A 21,292-nucleotide genomic window follows, 5' to 3' on the forward strand; every position below is an offset into this window, starting at 1 on the left:
CCAGCAAACCTACCACCACCCCTAACAATTTCAACAATAACAAAACAGCCTTAATAGAATCTACACTGTATTTGGGGATAGGCATGAGATAGATAAAATAAATAAGCAAACTCTATATTATGTAACAGACAATTAAAAACTAGAAATGTGAAAATAAACCAAACAGCGATGAATGGAAGGTAATACAAGGCAACAGGTAAAGGGGTACAATTATAAGTGGAGGCAGCCAGGGAAGGCCTTGTGGAGGGAGCAACATGTGAGCCAAGTCCTTGGAGGAAGAGTGGAAATCCAGTTCAGTCGTGTTTCTGGTCAAAAGGAATAGTGTATCCAAAGGTCCCAAAGTGGAAGTATGCCTGGTACGTGCAAGGGATGGCAAGAACCCCTGTGGCTGATCAGAGTGAGTAAGAGACTTAGAAAGAGAACAGAAGTGAGAAAGGACTAGGAGTCAGTCTTGAGGGGCCTGGAACATGGCTGTAAGATCTCTGAAGTATATTCTAAGGGAGTGGCTGTTGAAGGGCTATGAGCAGAAGAAGGACCCTTATGTTATCCGCTGTCATGATCTGACTGAGGCTACGGAGGAGGAATTAGAGCTTGAGGACAGCTCTAATTACATAATCTAGACGAGAGGAAAGGAGAAAGGATTACAGAACTTGTACTACATCTGTCAAGAGGCAGATTTTTTCCAATAGCCATGCTTTCCTAAGCCTCTGCTAACTGAATATAATGAAGGTAGAGAAGGAAAGGAAATTATTTTAAAGATGGACCATGGAATTTGAGCTGGATTTTTGGTGAGGAATAATATAAAGTGGTAAGTATGCAATTTAAACACCATCAGTATACTGATTAAAAGATTAGAAGAAGCTGAAGAGAAAATAAGTGAAATGCAAAATGATTCTGAAAGTAATTATTAAGAATGTAGGCCAGAGAGACAGAGATACAGATATAAAGAGAAGTTAAAAGACATGGATGATACAAAGGAGATGTTCAGGGTAGGGAGAAAGAGTTAACACTAGAATGGGAAAGAAGCAATATATGAAGATAAAATGCCTGAGAATTTCCCAAAATTGTAGAAAGATACCCATCTAGGAAACAAACAAGAAGAAGGAAGGAAGGGAGGAAGGAAGGAAAGAAAGAAAAGATATATATACCATGATATATATACCACATGTATACATACCGTGATACCATATATACCATGATATATGAAGAATTTAGATATAAAAATGCCATAGCAGAACGGAAAAACACCTGGGAACAAAAAAGAAACTAAATCTAAAGAGAAAAAAACAGCTCAACTGCAAAGAAAAAGCAATTTGAGTGACTTTATCTCAGTGCAAAAAAGAAAGCAAAAAGACACTATAGCACATATAAAATTTCAGTCTTTCAATTCAGAATAGTATATCTAGCAAATTATCTTATGAGTAAAACAAAGACATTTTCAGAAATATATGAGCCAGCAGTGCTTATCACCAAAAGATGCTCATGATTCTGTACAGATTTATTTTAAAGAGAAGGAAAATTATTCCTGGTCCAAAGGCTGAATGCAAGGATGTATGTGCTCAAAAGCAATGATAAATCTGTACACCAATCTAAATAAATATTGACTTACAAAAAAAGAGGCTACTCTGTGTGTAATGAGACAATGTAGAACAAAATGGGGAGTCAGTAAAACCCATACATTGGGAGTGGTATGGTTTGATTTAAAGAATCCTAAGACACCTTCATGTTAAACCCATGTGTTAAGGAGAAACATAAACTTCAACCTTTCAGCATGAAGTTGAAGCTCTACCTCAATCTTCCTGCAGAAAAACAAAACTCACACAAAAACAAAGACCCATAAAACAACTGTGAAGACTGGATACTACACCCAAATTAACAAACTCTAGTTGAAGACATATGAGAACAATAAAGGTATCCAGGGACCATGGAGACAAGACCAAGAATGGAAGACAAATGCAATGAGGTGAAGCTTGGTGGCTTGGTTTGCTACTGCTTTATCTCTTTCGGGGATTTTATTTATTCATTTATTTATTTTTTGTTTCTTTTGCCCAATTCACTATGTGGATGACATAGTGACAGGTTAGAGCTTGCTTCTATTTTAGTAATCTAGGGAGCTAAAAAATCAGAGTACACAAAAACTATGGCAGCCGAAACTTCAGAGACAAAATGAACAGGAGAGATTCAAGCCCGTCATTCGCCATGCAGTTTTCCTGATTTACGATTTTCTAAGACATGCAAGTTTAGGGTGAAAGGTTGAGACCAAGCAGAAAGTGGAAACTAAAAGCTTTTAGCAATCTCACAGACTGTGAAGGAGTAGTAGGAACAAAGGGCTCTCGTAGACACAACAGGTTTTCATTAAGACACCTGAAGGGCTATGCAGAAGTATAGGGGTAACCAGAAATAGACCCACCCTCAGAATGCCTGAAATCCTCCTACCTTGGATCATTTCAACCCTAACTGTATAATAAAGACTTGTTAGACTCTTATTACCTCCCCTATATCCTCTCAGTGGAAACAACACAGTTCCATATCCCCTTTATCATTTTAATAAATCTTATGCAATATTTAATAAAAAAAAATTAGTCATGGTTAGAATTAAAAAGAATGACCAAAAATTAAGAGAAAAACAGACAACCAGAATAAGTAGGTAATTAAGAGGTTAGAGTAATCAGATATAAATTTTAAAATAGTTTCAATTACCCAGGAAAATGGGTAACAGCATGCAGAATATCAGCAGAGAGTTGGAATCTCTAAAACAGAATCTAATGGAAGGCTAGAAATTAAAAAAAAAAAAAAAAAAAAAAAAGATAAGTAAAAGTGTGAACTCCTAAAATGAATTTAATAACAGATCGGAAAAGAGAAGATTCATGATTTGGTGTATTGGCAGAAAAAAGATAAATATGCTAAGAAAATACAGTACAAAAACCCCATGCACACTGAGAAAAATTTCATTTATACCTAAAAATATGGAATCCAGGAGAAGAAAGGAAAGAGAGAATAGAGGAAAAGCTGTAAATGATACTGGATGGGAACTGTCCAAAATTTATAAAAGATGTGAAGTTACAGATTTAAAGAAACTCAAATATGATGAAGAGAAGGAAAACCACATGTAGGCACCTCAAAGCAAAACTGCACGTAACTGATGACAAAAATAAGCTTCAAAGGCAGACACTGGGGAGAAAAAGGAAGGAAGGAAGGAAGGAAGAAGGAAAAGGAAAGGAGAGAGAAGAAGAAGGAGGAAAGGAAAGGAAAGGAAGTCTTCCCAATGAACAACAATCAAACTGACAACTGACTCTTCCAAAAAAATGGTAAGAGCCAGAAGATAATTGGAAGGAATGTATGTATGACAGGATTTATATGTTCTTGTAAAGTTTGGTAAAATTTACCTCTAAAGTTGCCTCAGTTTATTTTCTGGAAGGATATTAAATTACTGATTCAATTATTTAATGGTTTTAAGGTCATTAATGTTCTCATTCTTTTTCAGTCACTTTGATATGTTGTTCTATAAGTTTAATCTATTTCATATTTTTTTAACATTTAAAGCATAAGATTTCATAGTATCCTCTTATGTTTAATCTCTGCTTCATCTATTTTTTCCTCATTTTAATGTCAGACACTGTTTACTTGTGCCTTTATTTTGTATGTTGAAAATTCTCAGAAAATAATCAATTATACTAAGCTTTTTTTTGAAGAGACAATTTTTAATTTTATTTTCCCTTTTATTTTACACATGTATTCTACTTCATTGATTTTGCTCTTATTTTTATTTCTAACTCATTCGGTTTCATTTTGCTGTAATTTTTCAATGTCTTGATTTTGACAGTTAAATAATTTTGAGTGTGACTTATTTTTCAATACTGGTTTTGTCTTGTTCTATTTTTGTGGACTATAGCATATCAATTCCAACTTTTTTTTTTTTTTTATTAAAGATTTTATTTATTTATTTGACAGAGAGAAATCACAAGTAGATGGAGAGGCAGGCAGAGAGAGAGAGGGAAGCAGGCTCTCCGCTGAGCAGAGAGCCCGATGCGGGACTCGATCCCAGGACTCTGAGATCATGACCTGAGCCGAAGGCAGCGGCTTAACCCACTGAGCCACCCAGGCGCCCTCAATTCCAACTTTTATGTGGAAGGGCAAAAAGCCAAGAATAGCCAAGGCATTCCTGAAAATTAAAAATAAATTAGAATCATGCTAAAGCCAAATGATGTTTGTGTAACATTACAGGTATAGACAAGAGACTAATGGGCAAGCCCACCCATATGTGGAAACCTGATCTATAATTTTCTGAAAATTGCAGATCACTAGGAAAAAAGTAGAAGATTCAAGAATTGGAATTAGTTTAACTAGATAGCTAGAAAACAACAATGCAATCAAAAGTAGCTTTAAAAATTTAATGTAGGGGTGCCTGGGTAGCTCAGTTGGTTAAGTGTTGGCCTTCAGCTCAGGTCATGATCACAGGGTCCTGAGATTGAGCCCCATGTTGGGCTCCCTGCTCAGTGGGATGTCTGCTTCTCCCTCTCTCTCTGCCTGCTGCTCTGCCTCCATGTGTTCTCTCTTTCTCTGTCTCTCTGTCAAATTAATAACTAAAATCTTTTTTAAAATTTTAATGTAAAAAACAAAAAATTAAAGAACATCTTTATAACTTTGGGATACGAACAATCCTCAATAATGATACAAAATACACAAACCACAGGTAAAAAAAACACCTGATAAATCTGACATGAAATACAAGAATATTTTCATCACAAGTTAATATAGAGTAAAGAAATAAGCCACAAACTTGGAGAAGATATTTTTCTCATGAAGAATTTCTCTCTAGATTAATGAGACACTTCTATAAATCAGTAAAAACGGAGGGGGTAAAGAAGAACAAAAGCAGCAAAAAGGCCCCCCAAACGTAGAACTCTTATTTGTAATGAGGAAAATGCAAATTAAAACTACACCAACGTACCACATCACACACCAGATGGGATAGAATTTACAAAGTCAGAGAATCCCAATAGTCTTCCAAAATGCAGAACAACAATAAGCTTTGATTTGATCTCTGGTGTTCAATCACTTGGGAAATGGTTCATGTTGACCAAACACAATGTGTAGATGGGATAACCTCGTAACTCCACTCTTCAATATAAATTTGGGAGTGGTGGGTTTCAAACATTAGTGTACATAAGAATTAGTGTACATGAGAAGTACTAGGGGGCTGGTTTAAACAAGGTTGCTGGGCCTTACCCCTGGAATTTCTGGTTCCACAGGTTTGGGTGGGGCCCAGGAAATCCCATGTCTACAACATTCCCAGGTGATGCTGTTGGCTGCTGTGCCAAGAGCCAGGAGCCTGACTCTAAACTCTTGCACATGCCCACCATGAAATGCATTCTAGTAGCTTCAAGAACACTCTTTGCAATAGCCAAAAACAAAAACAGAAACAAAACAAAAGGGCACCTGGGTGGCTCAGTGGGTTAAAGCCTCTTCTTTCAGCTCAGGCCATGACCCCAGGGTCCTGGGATGGAGCCCCATGTCAGGTTCCCCACTCTGTGGGGAGCCTGGTTCTCTCCCTTAATCCAAGTGCCTCTACCAATGTTCTTTTTTATTTTTTTTTTTTCTTTCTTAGTGGTTGCCCTAGTTGGAACAAGCCCCTTATTTCATAATGCCTTGTAATTGGTTCTATAAATACCAAGTAAATGTATTTTGCCTGGCATCATGGTCATTTTGTTCAAGTTTTACTCTTTGAAATCCTGAAGCATATATAATTTATAACTGTATTTCTTATAAAACATAGGATGGTGTCTTGTATGTAATAGAAACTCAAAGATTTATTGAATTGAAACGGGAGTCAAAGTGAGTGTTAAAAGTCTAACCAAATCCTTTGCATTTGAACAACCTGTCCCCCAACACTGCAGTGGGGTGACAGTACAACATAAGGCAGCTTGTAGTAATCTGGAGGGCAGACCAGGAAGCCCTAAATCAAAATCCAAAGGATGGTTTTATACCAAGGCAAGAGGATAGAACCCAAGATACTCCAGATGCAGGAATTACAACTATCCCCCCAGTACAGCATCCCCCATGTGAACACTTGTGTGTGGCTTGAAAATGATGAGCAGGAGAAAGTCCTGGCGAGTGGTTTACTTCCATTCTACATCAATTCCTGGAAAGTCAAGATGGGCAAACATACCATAGGTTCTGAATCGATTAAAACTGCTGAGTTGATTAATTAATTCAAACTTCCATCCAACCAACATTCATGGGCTGTTTATTATGTACGGAGCACTTGCTGTTATTTTGAAAAAGGAATAAGACCCTTTCTGTCATCCAGAAGCTACAGTATAAACTCCCTCAAACTCAAGCATGTGCACACACGTGCACACACACACACACACACACACACATTTCTGGAGTTCCTCATCATGTTTTACTTACATATGGTTGTAAATAAAAATATCAGAGTACATCATTACATACGATCATACAGTAATCAAAAGAACACTTTAAATGAGAAAATAAAATTGTTAATAATTAAATTTGTGGTTGACTTTGACTATGGAGCCAAGTGCTCTTAACTACCACACTGTACTTTTCCCTGTTGTGTTATTTCCAACAGTTCTGAGGCAAATATATTTTCTAACATTAAGCATTTATTTAATGGTGCTTGGGACATACTCATTTTGATTGGATCTAAATCATGGCTCTCTCTGTCCTAGCAATGTGCTCTTGGAAACATTACATAATATTTTTTCATCTGTAAAATGAGAAGGATAGTATCTGCCTCGAGCACTGTTAAGAGGGACTCAAGGCAAAGGATGGAAGGGAGGAGTCATCATCACTGCCAGGCTTCTTAAAGCAGGCGAATGACCGCATCCAAGTCAAAAGACAGTAATAGAAGCAAGAAGAAAGCCACTTGGAAGATAAGGTTTGTTGGTCTCTAGGTCACAAATTATTTCTGTGGAAAAGCACGCTGGCCATTCACTGGTTCAATAAGAAGACATTTATTCACTTATTCCTTTGCGTTTGTCCAATGCTAGAGAGGGGCAGTGCTTACTTTCGACTTCTTTGTAGTAAGAGAAAGAAAGTACAAGCAAAAGACACGACAGTGGTTAAAAAAAAAAAAAAATTTAAAGTCTTCCCATGCTTAGAGGTGGTGAGACAACTAATTGGGTGGGATCATAGAGAAATGGGGCTGGAGATAAGGAGGGTACTCAGTGGGGGCCAGCTAGACATGTATGGCATGGAAATATGTTGAAGATGCGATTATAAGCTAAACCCCAAAATAAAAGGATCGGTTATTTAACTAGATAATGTTAACTAGATAATTTCCCCCTTAATTATGGGAATGGAGTAATGAAATGAGAAACAGAAAAACCTTTTAGGAAGGAAGTGCAATGAGCCAGGAGAAAAGGTGAGATCACTTTTGTCCGCGATGCTAAAGGATATTTTACAAAGACTATAGGCTTTGGGTTTGGGGGCACCTGGGTCAGTTAAATATCTGACTCTTGATTTTGGCTCAAGTCATGATCCTGGGGTTCTGGGATCAAGCCACACGTAGGGCTCCATGCTCAGGAGGGAGTCTGCTTAAGGATTCTCTCTCTTCTTCTCCCTCCACTCGAATTCTCTCTCTCTCTCTCAAATAAATAAATATTTTTAAAAATATATTATAGGCTTTTGTTGGTTCCTTAAACATGGTTTGGATTTTGAGGAACTGTGGGAAATCACATGGGGAAACACTATGGATCTCGTGCCCAATTATACTCATCCACTCATCAGGAATTACTTCCGGGTTCTGGACAACCCTTCAAGTCATTCCTGGTCTCCTCAGCCCTTTGGGTTGGCCTATGAAACAAGCCCACCCATTACTCTTCTTGTTGGGGTTTTTATATGCAAGACCTACCATGTGGAGAGGCACACAGCTTCCTCCTAGAGGTAAAGCCCTTCATCATACACCAGTTGCCCTGAGTGAAGCCAAGTGAGCTAACCAAATACCAGAAATCTTTCAAGTTGCTGATAACATGTGACATGTATTTGTAACTACAATTCTCCCAGCCACTCTGACTGAAATGTCCATAGTCTGTAACCTCTTCCCTCCTCCCAAACGTATGGCTCACTAAGCTCCTTCCTATGCAAGGAGCCAATGCTTGCTTCATAAATCTTTATGCATCTGACAAACAACAGGAATGAAGGACTGCAATGAAGGGCCTCGTTGTGGTAGGCTGAACAATGGTTCCCCAAACCATGTCCATGTCCTAGTCCCCAGAACCCGTGCATATGTTTCAGTGCAAAGGGAAACTAAGGTGGAGACAGATGGGAGTTCAGGTGGCTCACCGTCTAACCTTAACATAGGACGATCAGCATGGATTGCTTCATAAATCTTTACGCATCTGACAAACAACAGGAATGAAGGACTGCAATGAAGGGCCTCGTTGTGGTAGGCTGAACAATGGTTCCCCAAACCATGTCCATGTCCTAGTCCCCAGAACCCGTGCATATGTTTCAGTGCAAAGGGAAACTAAGGTGGAGACAGATGGGAGTTCAGGTGGCTCACCGTCTAACCTTAACATAGGACGATCAGCATGGATTACCTGGTTGAGTCCAATGACATCACAAGGGTCAGTCCTTACACGTGGAAGGTGGAGGCAGAAGAGAAAAGTCAGAAAAAGATGGGAGGGCAAAGCAAGGCCAGAGAGATGCCGTGGGAGGACTCAACAATGTTCCCTTGCTGGATGGGAGGCTGGAGGAAAGGACCATGAGCCAGGGAACATGGCAGGCTCTGTAAGTTGGAAACAGAAAGGAAACAGACACCCCCTTAGAGCCATAAGAATAGAACATAGCCCATCCAGCATCCTGATTTTTAGGCCAGTGAGACGATATTATATAAATGGAAAATGGTCCAACAATGACCCAATAAAAGTCCCCACACCACTCATCCAGGCAGAACAACACGTTTGCAAAGTAGAAAAGCACTGAACTAAATGAACGAAAGCCACAAATGGGCTGTGACTATCAGCTTTTTCCTCCTGGAACGATCATAATTTCAGGTCTTCCACCAAACAATACATTTTGCATTACGTGTTTTTGCAGAAACTGGTAATTGAGCCACAGAAAGTCTGATTTTAGTAAATACATCTTTCAAAGCCATCGGCAAATTCTCTGCTCTGATTAAAGGAAGGGAGGACAAATCTTCACCCTTCTATTTACTCCCCATAAAGCTGGGTATCTTGAAGGGGTCAAGGGAAAAAAATCTCATTGCATGTACCTATAAATATTATTTCAGACGCCTAACAGTTGGCATGGTGGGCGCCATCTGCGGGTAGAAGTCCGATGCGGCTCTAATCGTATTCTCACTGGACAAAGCATTCTCGAAAAGTGTTCTCTGACTTTGGTCCCATGAACATCAGGCTACAATTGTGACTTAAACATCACACGTAAAGAGCTTAAACATCACACTCACGACTGACTCCTTCATGTTCATAGAAAGATTAGATCAGAATGAATACAGAAAAAAATCGCTCTGGGTAATAAAGCAAGTGTATCTAATTAGCATTAGTGCAGTGATCAAGTAAAGCAGTTCACTATATTAAGTTACTCTCCTTGTAGCTTTATTTCTGGCACTAAAAGAAGGAGGTTTGCAATCCATTCCCATTAAGCCTGCAATAGCTCCATACATATTCAGTGTGCCTAAAACAGACCAAGGTGCTCTAATTCAGGAACCCTCCAAGAGTGATTAGGGAGTGATATTATTTCTAGCAAAGCACAATCCCTTGAGGAGTCTGAATGAGAATGCCTTCAATGGTCTCCCATTACCCTGACAGACTACCTATTTTCTTCATCAAAATGAACACAATTTCCATCAGAGGCCCACATACCTGTCACAACACACAAACATGAAGGCAGGTTTGGATCTTCCTCTCCCCGAAACATGCTTTTCAGAGTCCTGAATTTCTTGTGATGGGGGAATCTGAGACAATCTACAACAGTGAGACATCACTATAAACCTGGAAGGAACCCCAAATAGGGTCCTTCAGTATGTACACAAACACACACACACACACACAAACACGCACGCTCACATGTGTTCTCTCTCTCTCTCTCTCTTTCCTATCCACTCACACACAGTCACTCACTCGATCTTTTCCTCACCAAAATAAAAGTTCAAATCAAAACCCAGCACCGACAAATTCTGTTTTTGGCCTGTTATATTCAAAATCTGTTGCATCGTGTAAATAAATGTGCCCAAAACAACCACCACCACAACACAAATTCCTGAAACAACAATGATCCTATTTAAAGATGCTGCTTGAATTTTAATGCCTTTCATTTCAAACCCAAAATAGTAAGTTTGATGACACGAATAGAAAATGAAGTCTTCCTTCAGCCTTTCTAGGATATGATCCACTTAAGCACAGAATGAAAATATTTTAAAAGGCCCTTTAAAAACTGAGAGGCAGATGTTCAGGTAAAAGCAAAGCCAGGAGATTGTATATTTTAATAAAGCTATTATATGTGCAGCCCCAAATTAGGAATGGCATTGAGGCTAGAGCGTGTCTAAACCATCACCACCTGTTTGCCCTGAAAAATCAATTAAAGTCACACTTTCAGAGTAGTCCCCTTCTAACCAATAAAACTTAGCCAACTTCATCAAGAGACCTGAGCTGCTCCTCCAAAGGAATGTACTTGAAATCTGAAGCCTCAGTCTCCAGTTCCTGCCCTGCTTGTGTTCATATAAACGAACCACAGTAAAACCAGCCTTCAGGGGCAATGGCAGACATGGGAGGAAGAGGACCAAAAAGAGAAAGAAAGAGAGAGAGAGAGACAGAGAGAAATTCTTCTTTCCACTGGGTTCATCGTGAGAATCACACTTCCTTTTGGTGAATTCTAGTAATTTCTTCAAAGGCTCTTTTTTTTTCTCTTTTCTTTTTTGCTCCTGCAGAATCCTGTGCTACATTTTCTGTGCAACAGAAGAGATCCAACTTTGTAAGTTGAAAGCAAGGGCAGGAAAGCCATCCCAAGTGTTTTAGTAATTAAACGAATATGCATAATGAACCATATGCCCAAAGGGCCTGTTCTTCATGCGGGCCAGATTTTTGTTTGAATTTTTAATTTTTATATACAGATGAAACATTCAGTGTAATCTACCAACAGTGTGAGAGAGCACGCGAGAAGAAAAAGTGCGAGGGACAGTCCACGTAGGAGCAGGAACGGGAGACACTGGAGAAATTCTGCTCTGAAGATGTTGATTCAAATGTGTTTTTTCCCCTCTAGCAATTGTTCCTGTCATCTGCTCAGAGCCTTCCGGAGACACATATAACGAATACACTGACAGCTTTATACAGTATGAGTAAAATACAGTGCCGTCAGCCGAAAAGTGTGAAAATCCCATGGGACAAACAAGGATTTCTTAAAAAAAAAAAAAAAAAAATCCTTCTACACCCATCATTCAGACTACCATGGTGAATTACAGGGAATCCTCCCAAGTGTCTTTTGGAAGCTACATAAATATTATATCGTAGGCTCTAAGCCACATGTATTAGCGATTTGAACTGATCTAAGAGGAATTCTTGCCTCTCAATGATGCCACTGTGCGTAGCGGGTAGGAAACGCTCGGGGCGGAATGCAAGCTTGCCCTCCCCACTCCTTCGGCTATACACACGATGAATTTAAGGATTCAATATGCTTGCTCAGATACACAGATCCCCTATATTTCCTGAACTACCGTCACGGAAGAATTGGCAAAACCTTCCTTGAAGCTTTTCGGTGTCATTTTGAAAATACTGAGTTATAATCAAAGCAACATTAAGAGACACAGAGTCTGATAAGATTTCCTATATCCGCTCCTAGACGCACAGGATTGAGGAAGCATTCTCTAAGGCAAAAGAGAGCTTTGTAAAAATGTGTGTGTAAGACATTTGAAATTTACAGTGATGGTCTGGACAAAGTCACCCGGTCCTTCTGGTGGGTTAATCTTGTAAATGCCTAATTCAGGATAAACATTTCAGAATGGGGTGTGTGTGTGTGTGTGTGTGTGTGTGTGTGTGTGTGAGAGAGAGAGAGAGAGAGAGAGAGAGAGTGAGTTTTGGTGGTGGGGGATGCCGCAGGGGAAATGCTAAAGTTCACTATCCTCCATGTCTTTAACTGAAATAACCCAAATGCAAGAGGCCACCTTGGGCCTTACAGCATGGAGAAAACAATCTGATCAAAAATCGACGGGAAGCCTTAGCCTCATTTCAGTCCCCATTTTGAACACAGATATGCTGTTACTTTCCCAATGCAAACACCAGAAATGGAAGGCAAAACATTTAAAGAGCAAATAATAATGGAGCTGTAAATAACATCTCTCATTGCTTTCACTCTTAATTCAGAGTTTATGCTTTTGACAACGGCTAGGTTACTTGATCTAGTGGTCTCAGCGGAAAGACAGATAAACTTCAACTGCAGGCACAAGACAAAAATTGACAAGGAGCGTCACCTTTCCTGACTGTTTAAATCCTTTAAGGAAGTGTCGGAGCAATTAGAGAGGGAGTGTAATCTTTGCAGAGTGCATTAACACTCTCCGACCTCCCAGACAATAGATCAGACCTCAGACACATAATGCTTCCCTAAGGCTTTTTAGCCAGCATATTTGATCTCTTAGTCACTCTGCCTGTTACTATAGGTATCATCCCCATAGAAGGCATTACTCATGATCGCTCCTGTCCACTAGGTCTGAGACTGGCTTGCAATCAAGCAGAAGCCGGAAAATCACCTTAATCCTCTGCGTACTTCCTGTATCTTTAAGATGGGAGGGGGGGAGGGAGGGAGGAAGGGAGGGAGTCTAGACTTCTGGAAAAGAGTCTTTCACAATTCTCTTATCATTGTTTAAAGCTACAGAGTCTGTTCTGTAAAAGTGAATTACAGTAGACCCCTGGTATCTGGGAGGAAGATACCTTCCAAGACCCCCAGTGGCTCCTGAAACTACAGAGTACTGAGCCCCATAGAAGCTGTGTTTTTTCCCCCTACATACACACCCATGATAAAATTTAATTTATAAATTAGACACGGTAAGAGATTAACAACGATTAATGAAACAGAACAATCCTAACAACATACTCTAACAGAAGTTACGTGAATGTGGCCTCTCTCAAAGTGTCTTTTGTAGGTACTCCCTCTTCTTCTTGGGATGACGAGAGATGCTAAAATACTTGGTGTGGTGAGGTGAATGATGTTGGTCCTGGGATGGAGTGCTAGGCTACCAGTGACCTTTTGATGCACGTCAGACAGAGGGTCATCTGCTCCTGGACCCTGGTTGACACTGGCTAACTAAAACCATGGGAAGCAAAATTGTGAAGGGGAGCCTCTGATATTGCTTTCTTTCATATGGACGGGTCATTAGATGAGCATGGGAGGGCAGGGAGGGGGACAACCTCCAAAATATTTGATGCTTTTTGTCTACAAGTTGAACTTCATAATCGACTCACTGAGAAAAAGGCCAGGTGCGATAAACAGTACTGTAATATGCAAAAGAAAGCAAAGGTTGGGTGGCAGTGGTGTGGGGGGGTCAAATCAACTCCTTGTACTCCAAGCTTTTAAATCTTCATCTGTCCTGCAGGTCATGTGGCAAGGCACATCGGTCAGGCAATAACCCATTTCCTGATGAACACATCCTGTTCCAACCGCTAATCTCACAGTGGAAGCTTGGCTTTTACCATTTATTATAAACATTTTCAAGAACTGCTTACCGCGATATATTTTTTAATGGATTGGATTTTGGTCAGCTGCTAACAGAGAACTGAATATTCTTCATACAAAGACAGCAAAATAGGTTTTCTGAGAGTCTGACTTACTTTCCACTTTTCTCCCTCATGAGTAATTGGAATAGCAATTGAAACAGAATATAAGAAGGCTGGGTTTCTTTTCTGTTCTTTTTTCTTTTTCTCCCTCTTCCATTATAAGAAATTCTGTATCTAACTTCATGGTATACAAGACCTTATTGGTTTTGAACTTTATCACAAGACTTGGTGAAATGTCCAAAAAAGAGACAAAGGCCGAAATTCATATAATTTGCTCAAGACTATTACAGCTGCCTGTTGATGACACTCAGCATCTAAAGCCTACCGCATTTAAAGTAAAATAATTACATTTTCTTAGAATCAAGGCAGTTCCCCCTTGAAAATGTGGACTGCCAAGGTTTTGCAAATGAGACTACAAGAAAAGAGAAGAGGTGTATATTAGCTTTATGTTTCAGCAAATTGCTTTAGAGTGAGCATTTTCAAACCCAAGCTTAAGAGAAAAAGAAAAAATAGCAGATGGAAATAGATACTCATAAAAACCAGTTTAAGAACTTTTGAAACTGGATTACCAAATAAAGATCTACTGAATGCTTTAACTTTGCTTCAACAATGCCTAAAATCCAAAATGAAATAAAGAAAGTAACTGGAAAAAATGTTACCGTTTCTACTATGCATCCTCTAATATTTTAAAAGAAATTACTTATGTTATGTTTTTAATCCCCGGGTAAAATTGCTTTCAAGGAATTCGTGATCCCACTCAGATTAAAACTAACCACGAACAGTTAGCTAGGGAAGGAAATGTCCTCCTAAACCAACTGGATGTCATACTCTGATGAGAAGGTGTATCTGTGTACAGACACACTCACGTGCGCACGCGCGCGCACACACACACACACACACACACAGCACTATGCCTAAGTAATTTAGTACAATAGCAAAGGGCTTTATAACCCTGACCAATGGCAGGCATACAATTTTAGTTAGGAAAACTAAAAATAAAGGGGGAAAACAGGCTTAAAAATGGTTGTCCTGTGAAATCTGTACCAACTTCACAATAGTCCAGATCCCATTCCTTATGCCTAAAGATGAAAAAACCATAGAATATCTGAGTGAATCATCAATCGAGATTACACAATGCCAAAACTTGAGTTTTTTTTAAACTAATATAATGATTTCTGCTCATAGATAATTGTATTAAATTAAAAATAAATTGCTGAAATTAAAATCCCCAAGAAGCCATCCACAGAAATTTGCTTTGGACTTTAATCATTTATGAGTTTCTATCGCCACCTGCAGGACAATCTTTAAGTAAACTCAAGCAATAGGCTATTTGCCATTCTTTCTTTCCCTCTTTTTCTTTCTTCTCTTCTTCCTCCTCTTCCTCTCTTAATGTCTGTGGGTGCCATGTGTGTGCATTAAATTGCTGGGATATCAATTATTTATCTTTTGAAAATATATATATTATTAAACATGTAAATCTCACCAATGAAATGCAAACTTAAATTTTCTGAAAGAGGTGTAGGAGACTGTGGCCACAGCCAATTTTTTAAGAGCAAAGCATATCCCATTCTCCAATTTTGCAAAGTAAAATTCTGATGGAAGGTTAACCTACAGTAATTTCCTTACCAAAATGGTAAGGACTTCAATGATTTCCAAGGAGAGCAGTTTCTGCTAAGGAACAGTTTACAAAAAAGTTTATAATTGCATGTACCTGGCTTCCGGCAGAGAAGAAATCTACCAGAGAAGAAAGTATCAGCAAATTCATACTTAGGGTTTTGTTGCTCTTTAAGCAAAAGACAAATGTTAGATAGTATTTCACTAACTGTTACTGTAACCTGATAAAGAACAGGTTTTAAGGGCTGATGTCAAAGCTTAAACACAAAAGCACAGACCATCATGATCATCGTATTTATGTCTTCATCACTATCAACATAAAGTTTGGATTAGAAAGATCCATCACCTGGCTCAGTCAGTTAAGTGACTGACTCCTGATACTGGCTAAGGTCATGATCTTGGAATCTGCTCCTTGTGAGACCATGCACTGGTGAGCTGAGTCTGCTTGGGATTCTCTCTCTCCCTCTACCCTACACCCTCCAACCCAACGTATGCATGCTCTCTCTCTGTCAAGTGAATAAATACTAAAAAAAAAAAAAAAAAAAAAAAAAAAAAGAAAGAAAGAAAGAAAAGAAGAGAAGAGAAAGACCTACCACCTGTAAAAGAAGGGTCAGCCAGATGTATATGAAGTAAGTATACAGACTTTTGCTCCTCCAAGCCCCATTCTGAGCAGCAGGTCTGCAGACATATACAAAATCGTTCAAACATAAGACTTAAGGAAAAAATGTTCTTTTATTTCAAGAACATAATTCACAGCTACCATGCAGACATAGTTCACACTCATGAACTAAAACCTTAATTGTAAGGTTCATGACCACAAACATCACATAATAGACAAGTGTATAGGGGTTGAGCAGCATCCTCTGTTCTAATGAGCCACGAGGCCTTGGAAAAAATCATTTTACTGAATGTGAAGGGCCTCTGATTTAACATTCTATAGTTCCGTGTTTCTCCAGACTTAAAACAGTAGCCATGAGGGTCTCATTTTCAACACCTAGTAAGCTGAGAAGGGCATTTCTTTCTTTCTTCTTTTTTTTTTTTTTCTTGACAAAATGAAGTATCTTTGGCAAAAACTTGAAACAAAAATTTTTAAAACTTTGCTCGGAAATAGAAAAGTCATTTTAAAGAAACATACACATATACGAATTCAGGAAATAAATATAAATGTGTATATATTATTTATATATAATATATATATGGATCTGGGCTATATATATACACATATATACATATACATACATACATACATGAATGTACACACACACACACACACACACAGGGTACATATGAATTTGGACTACAAGAAAATCCCAGTGAGATTAAAAGTCAGCAAACATTGTACAGAAACACGGCTTAGGGGAGGACCTATTGAATTGGATATTAACTGTCTTTGCATCTTTTCAATCAAAGTGAGAGCTGGAATATCAGGCCACTGAATGTCTCCCCCACACCCCGAAATTAGCTGTTATTTAAAAAGCCAATAACACAACACTGAGAGAGGAGGAAAGGCAGCAAAACACACCTTCTGAAGTCATAAATCAAACGGCAAAAAGTACAATACAGCATAGTAAACCGTCACCAGACCACAAAGAAGGTTTCTCTCCATAAACATAGGATCAGGCAGCTGGAATGATTACCAGGCTCTCCTGTAACTGTCGCCTGTAGTGGGTCTAATTACAGGCTACAGGCTAAGGCAAGCATGCTCGCATCGCACATGGCAATAAAAGGGCCATCCACTTGCCAAGCCCAGCCAGACAACGGAGAGCACGTGCCACCTGATGGGGAACCCCAAAGATCAGCCAGAGAGACTAATAAAAATGACAGCTTAGAAACAAATGACAAAGCTTGGACCACAAATAAAAAAAAATAAAATTAAAAAAAAAAAAAAAAAGCATCAAATTAGCCAGAAGTACAAGTGCTGAACATGGCTCTTCAACAGGTTCGAACCAAAGCGGGGAACCAGTTATAACTTTTCACCCACACATTGGTGATTTTTCTCCCTCTCCTTCTCTTTTATTTCTATATTTTTTTTCCATTTTTGCATCATACAAAATGTTTGCACATCCAGGTGTCACATACAGAAACAGATGGAGAAAGAGGGGAAAAAAGCACTCAACTCTATGAGAATTTAAAATAAAATCCCGCTCCTTTGGGGGATGCTGATCTGGGTTAGAGATTTGCCAGCTCCTTCCCCCTTCCCCCCTGGTTCTCCAACTGCTGGCTGCCTTTTGGCCCTTTTGCTTTAGATCAGCACCACCCCCTTGGATGGGCAACATCAAGAGAAAGCTAGAAAAATGCATACTACACAAGGTTATGATGCAGCTGTTAGACTGTCTTTGGATTTTACCCTCTGATGGGATCCCAGGCTATCACGGTCAGAGGAGGAATTAGAATAAAAAGAAAGCAGTGTCTGATCATAGATGGGTTTGTACTGGTTCTAACTCTCTCCCAAGAAGCGTTGATCAGAATCCTACTGTGTACAGAACACGTAAGCCATTAAGGACATACGCAGAAGTAGAAAATGAGGCCTTTGTCATTGTGTAGCTCACACTGTCCTAAAACAATCCTTCCAACATATGGCTACAATACACTGAATAAGCCCTTAGTGTTTTCACATTAACCTGAATTATTAGGTCATAGAAATAAAATTCCTCCATTTTTGATGTGAAGAATTAATTTATTAGATCGAACATGAGGAATGTTCAGAGCTTTAAAGACAGAGCCATGTGCTTGGCATTTGGTGATTCTATGCCCATGAATGAGCCCTAGAAAGAGTTGATGCGTGAACGCCATAAAGTATTGTGTATAATACAATGATCTGCATTTCTGTCCTCTCCTGGAACAGGTCTTCCCCAAGTCCTTACCTAACATCCTCCATGATGAATCAGCAGCTATGTGCACGTACGTGTGCACCTGCTCTCATGAAGCCTCTGAGTTAGGAGAATACCACCACACCTACCAATAGTGATACCAGATAATAATCCCTACCCACTCTTGTAGCCCATTTCCTATTTTTTTTTTAAGATTTTATTTATTTGACAGAGAGAGATCACAAGTAGGCAGAGAGGCAAGCAGAGAGAGAGAGAGAGAGAGAGAGAGAGGAGGAAGCAGGCTCCCTGCCAAGCAGAGAGTCCGATGCGGGACTCGATCCCAGAACCCTGAGATCATGACCTGAGCCAAAGGCAGAGGCTTAACCCACTGAGACACCCAGGTGCCCCCCTCCATTTCCTATTTTTAAAATATTCCCTTGCATATTATCAAAGTTCATCTCCAAAGGACACATTTCATTTTTCTTATGGGGTGTGTCCATCATTAAATGGCACCGCTTTGGTTTCAACTTTAAGAGGAGGGCAGTGGAGAGTGGCAGGGAGGCAGGGAGGGGAGGTGGCAAGAGAAAAGGGGAGGGAGGCCGGGGAGAAGCTGGGAGGAGGGGTAGATGGATGAGGAGGAGGAAGGGAGAGAGGAATGAAGGGAGATGGGGGGAGAAGAGAGGCAGATAAGGGACTGGGGAGGACTTAGCATGACAGTTTCATCTTTGTATCTCAGTATCTAATAGTGCTTGAGATGCTGGACAATGGTTGTAGAAAGCGAGGGAGCGAATGAATGGGGCAAGCCTAAAGAGGGCACTAGCTGGGTCAAGGAGTGACATGACCTCCTGATCTCTTCTTTCTCTAAGATTTAAGACCCTACAGTCAGGACCAAGTTCAAATTAACAGTAGGATATTTCTGGACAGTAGAGAACTAGACTGAATTCACTGAGAATCTGCAAAGGACGATGGCTCCCAACCAGAAAACTCACAGAAGGCAGAAAACGTGTGTGTGTGTGTGTGTGTGTGTGTGTGTGTGTATCCCTCAAGAAAGCTTAGAGGAGGCAGTAGGTAGAGACAAAAGCATTCCCATACAGAGCTGGCACATGTCATACAAAAGTGAGAGTTAACCATTCGTTTGTTATCTAATGGGGCCAGGTGAAGACCGGCAATGTATGTTCTTCTAGGAATTAAAAAAAAAAAAAAAAAAAATCTCATGCTTACTAGTCAAATTGGGATGCTCCAAAATACCAAATGATTTCAGTTAGCCTAGCTATGATTCTGTCTGAGAGTGCAATTCAATTACAAAGTTGAAAATATAAACATGAAAATATGCTAGAGTAGTTAAGAGTGTCCTTTTAAATTTTCAACAGATAATCTTTTAATGCAATTACTGTAATTTTATTAAATGGCATAATTAGTTAATGCCTGAGAAGTTGTCAATAGAAGGTGCAATTATGTTGTAAAAAATTATAATCACAATGTGTGATGATGGATTGTTCTGAGAAAAAAATGCTGAAAAACACCCTTTAAAATATTTTTGAAGGTATATTATGTAGTCCTCTGTGAAAGGAAGGCTTGGGAAATCATCTTATAAATGTTAAATAAAACAATAAATTGTCAAATATTTTAAGCATTTTACACGATATATTTATACATTTCGTACACAGGTATATATGGATGCATTTAAAATGTCAAAAAATATCTTCTCCTCCAGACAAAGTGGTTATTGGAACTGGATTTTTTTTTTTCAGCTTTAGAGAAATGCTGTTAATCTTGAGCTCCAACCGTGCAAACACCTACTGAACAGGCATTGAGGTCTGTTCTGCACATACAACTGACTTCTGGTGGAGATGGAAACACGGCCACCAAATGCTTAATCAAATGCAGGTGCATCAAGTTGTGAATAAATTGATGATAGAACTTAGAGAAGAAGTAAATCTTTTAGACACAGTTAATACATAAATATCAAAAGCATCGAGAAGACATGGACCAGCACTATTTTAAAAGTCTGATGTAAAAACAAAATTCCCATTATCGCTGTCATTTGTAGCAAAGTACATTCAACCTGAATATTCTTTAGACCACACAATGGATCGTGGACAGAAGTAATCCTCAAGATCTTATGAAAGGGCTAATTAAACTGTTTCCATAAAATGTTTCATGGAGAAACTTTGTATCTCCCAGATACCTTTGCTTCTTAGTCTCCTGTGTGTGTGTGTGTGTGTGTGTGTGTGTGTGTGTGTGTGTGTGTTTATTCACCCGTGTAGCATGTGGGTTGGAAGGGTCCATTCCGTTACTGTTGCTGTTGTTTGTAAGTTCGATGAGAAGTCATTTCACCTTTCTCAACATTCCAGGATCTCTCAAAGCTAAGAATCCCATGTATGCTAAATATGGAATTTCACTGAGAAAGTGGGGAACTGTATTTTTAACCTTATTGGAGAAGGAGAGGTTGATTGATGCTTTAAATTATGTCTCATATTACAGACCCTGTCGACTCTGAAGAAGAAATTCTTCATTTTCTGACACTCAAAAAATTGAGGAAAAAAGTCACAGATGTTAAAACCATAGCTTTATGAAGATACCCATTGATATATGGTAGATTTAGATTACTTTTTAACATCAAACGTCCAAGTAAAAATTTAATAAAATAAGGAATCCATCAATGCCCCACAGACTTGCCTCTCTTGAAGCAATAGGTGTGTGCCTGAAAGACTAGTAGAAAATTGAAGAAAAAAAAATGCAATCCTTTTTTACAGCATTAGGAGAACTTTGCTATTTAAAATAATCTTCTGATGATGCCGTCTGTCAAGTAAATGCTTTTTTGTCATATTAAAAAAAAAAAAAAACAACTTACTTTTGCCATAATGTAACTTTAGGTCTTTTCAAAGACAGTATTGGAATTTGTAAAATACATGTACCCAACAGAAAAAGAAAACAAAAACCCTCTATAGATGACTGATTCTATGGTACAAACATCACAATGCAGAATTATCTTTGGAGAACAAATTCCATTTATCCTATCATTAAATAATGTATTTGTATTGAAACATGGGGATAGACTATAGAGTACCCCATTGCCCCCCACCACAAGAAATACGGATCTATTTCTTTCTATGA

General features: G+C 39.0%; 1 protein-coding gene across 1 annotated transcript in view; it reads right to left on the reverse strand.

The window, feature by feature from the left end:
• MCTP2 (multiple C2 and transmembrane domain containing 2) overlaps window positions 1–21,292 on the reverse strand; it is a 646,489-nt gene that overhangs the window by 50,512 nt on the left and 574,685 nt on the right.

The sequence above is a fragment of the Mustela nivalis genome (assembly GCF_964662115.1).
Source record: "Mustela nivalis genome assembly, chromosome: 6".
In the NCBI taxonomy this organism is placed as follows: domain Eukaryota; kingdom Metazoa; phylum Chordata; class Mammalia; order Carnivora; family Mustelidae; genus Mustela; species Mustela nivalis.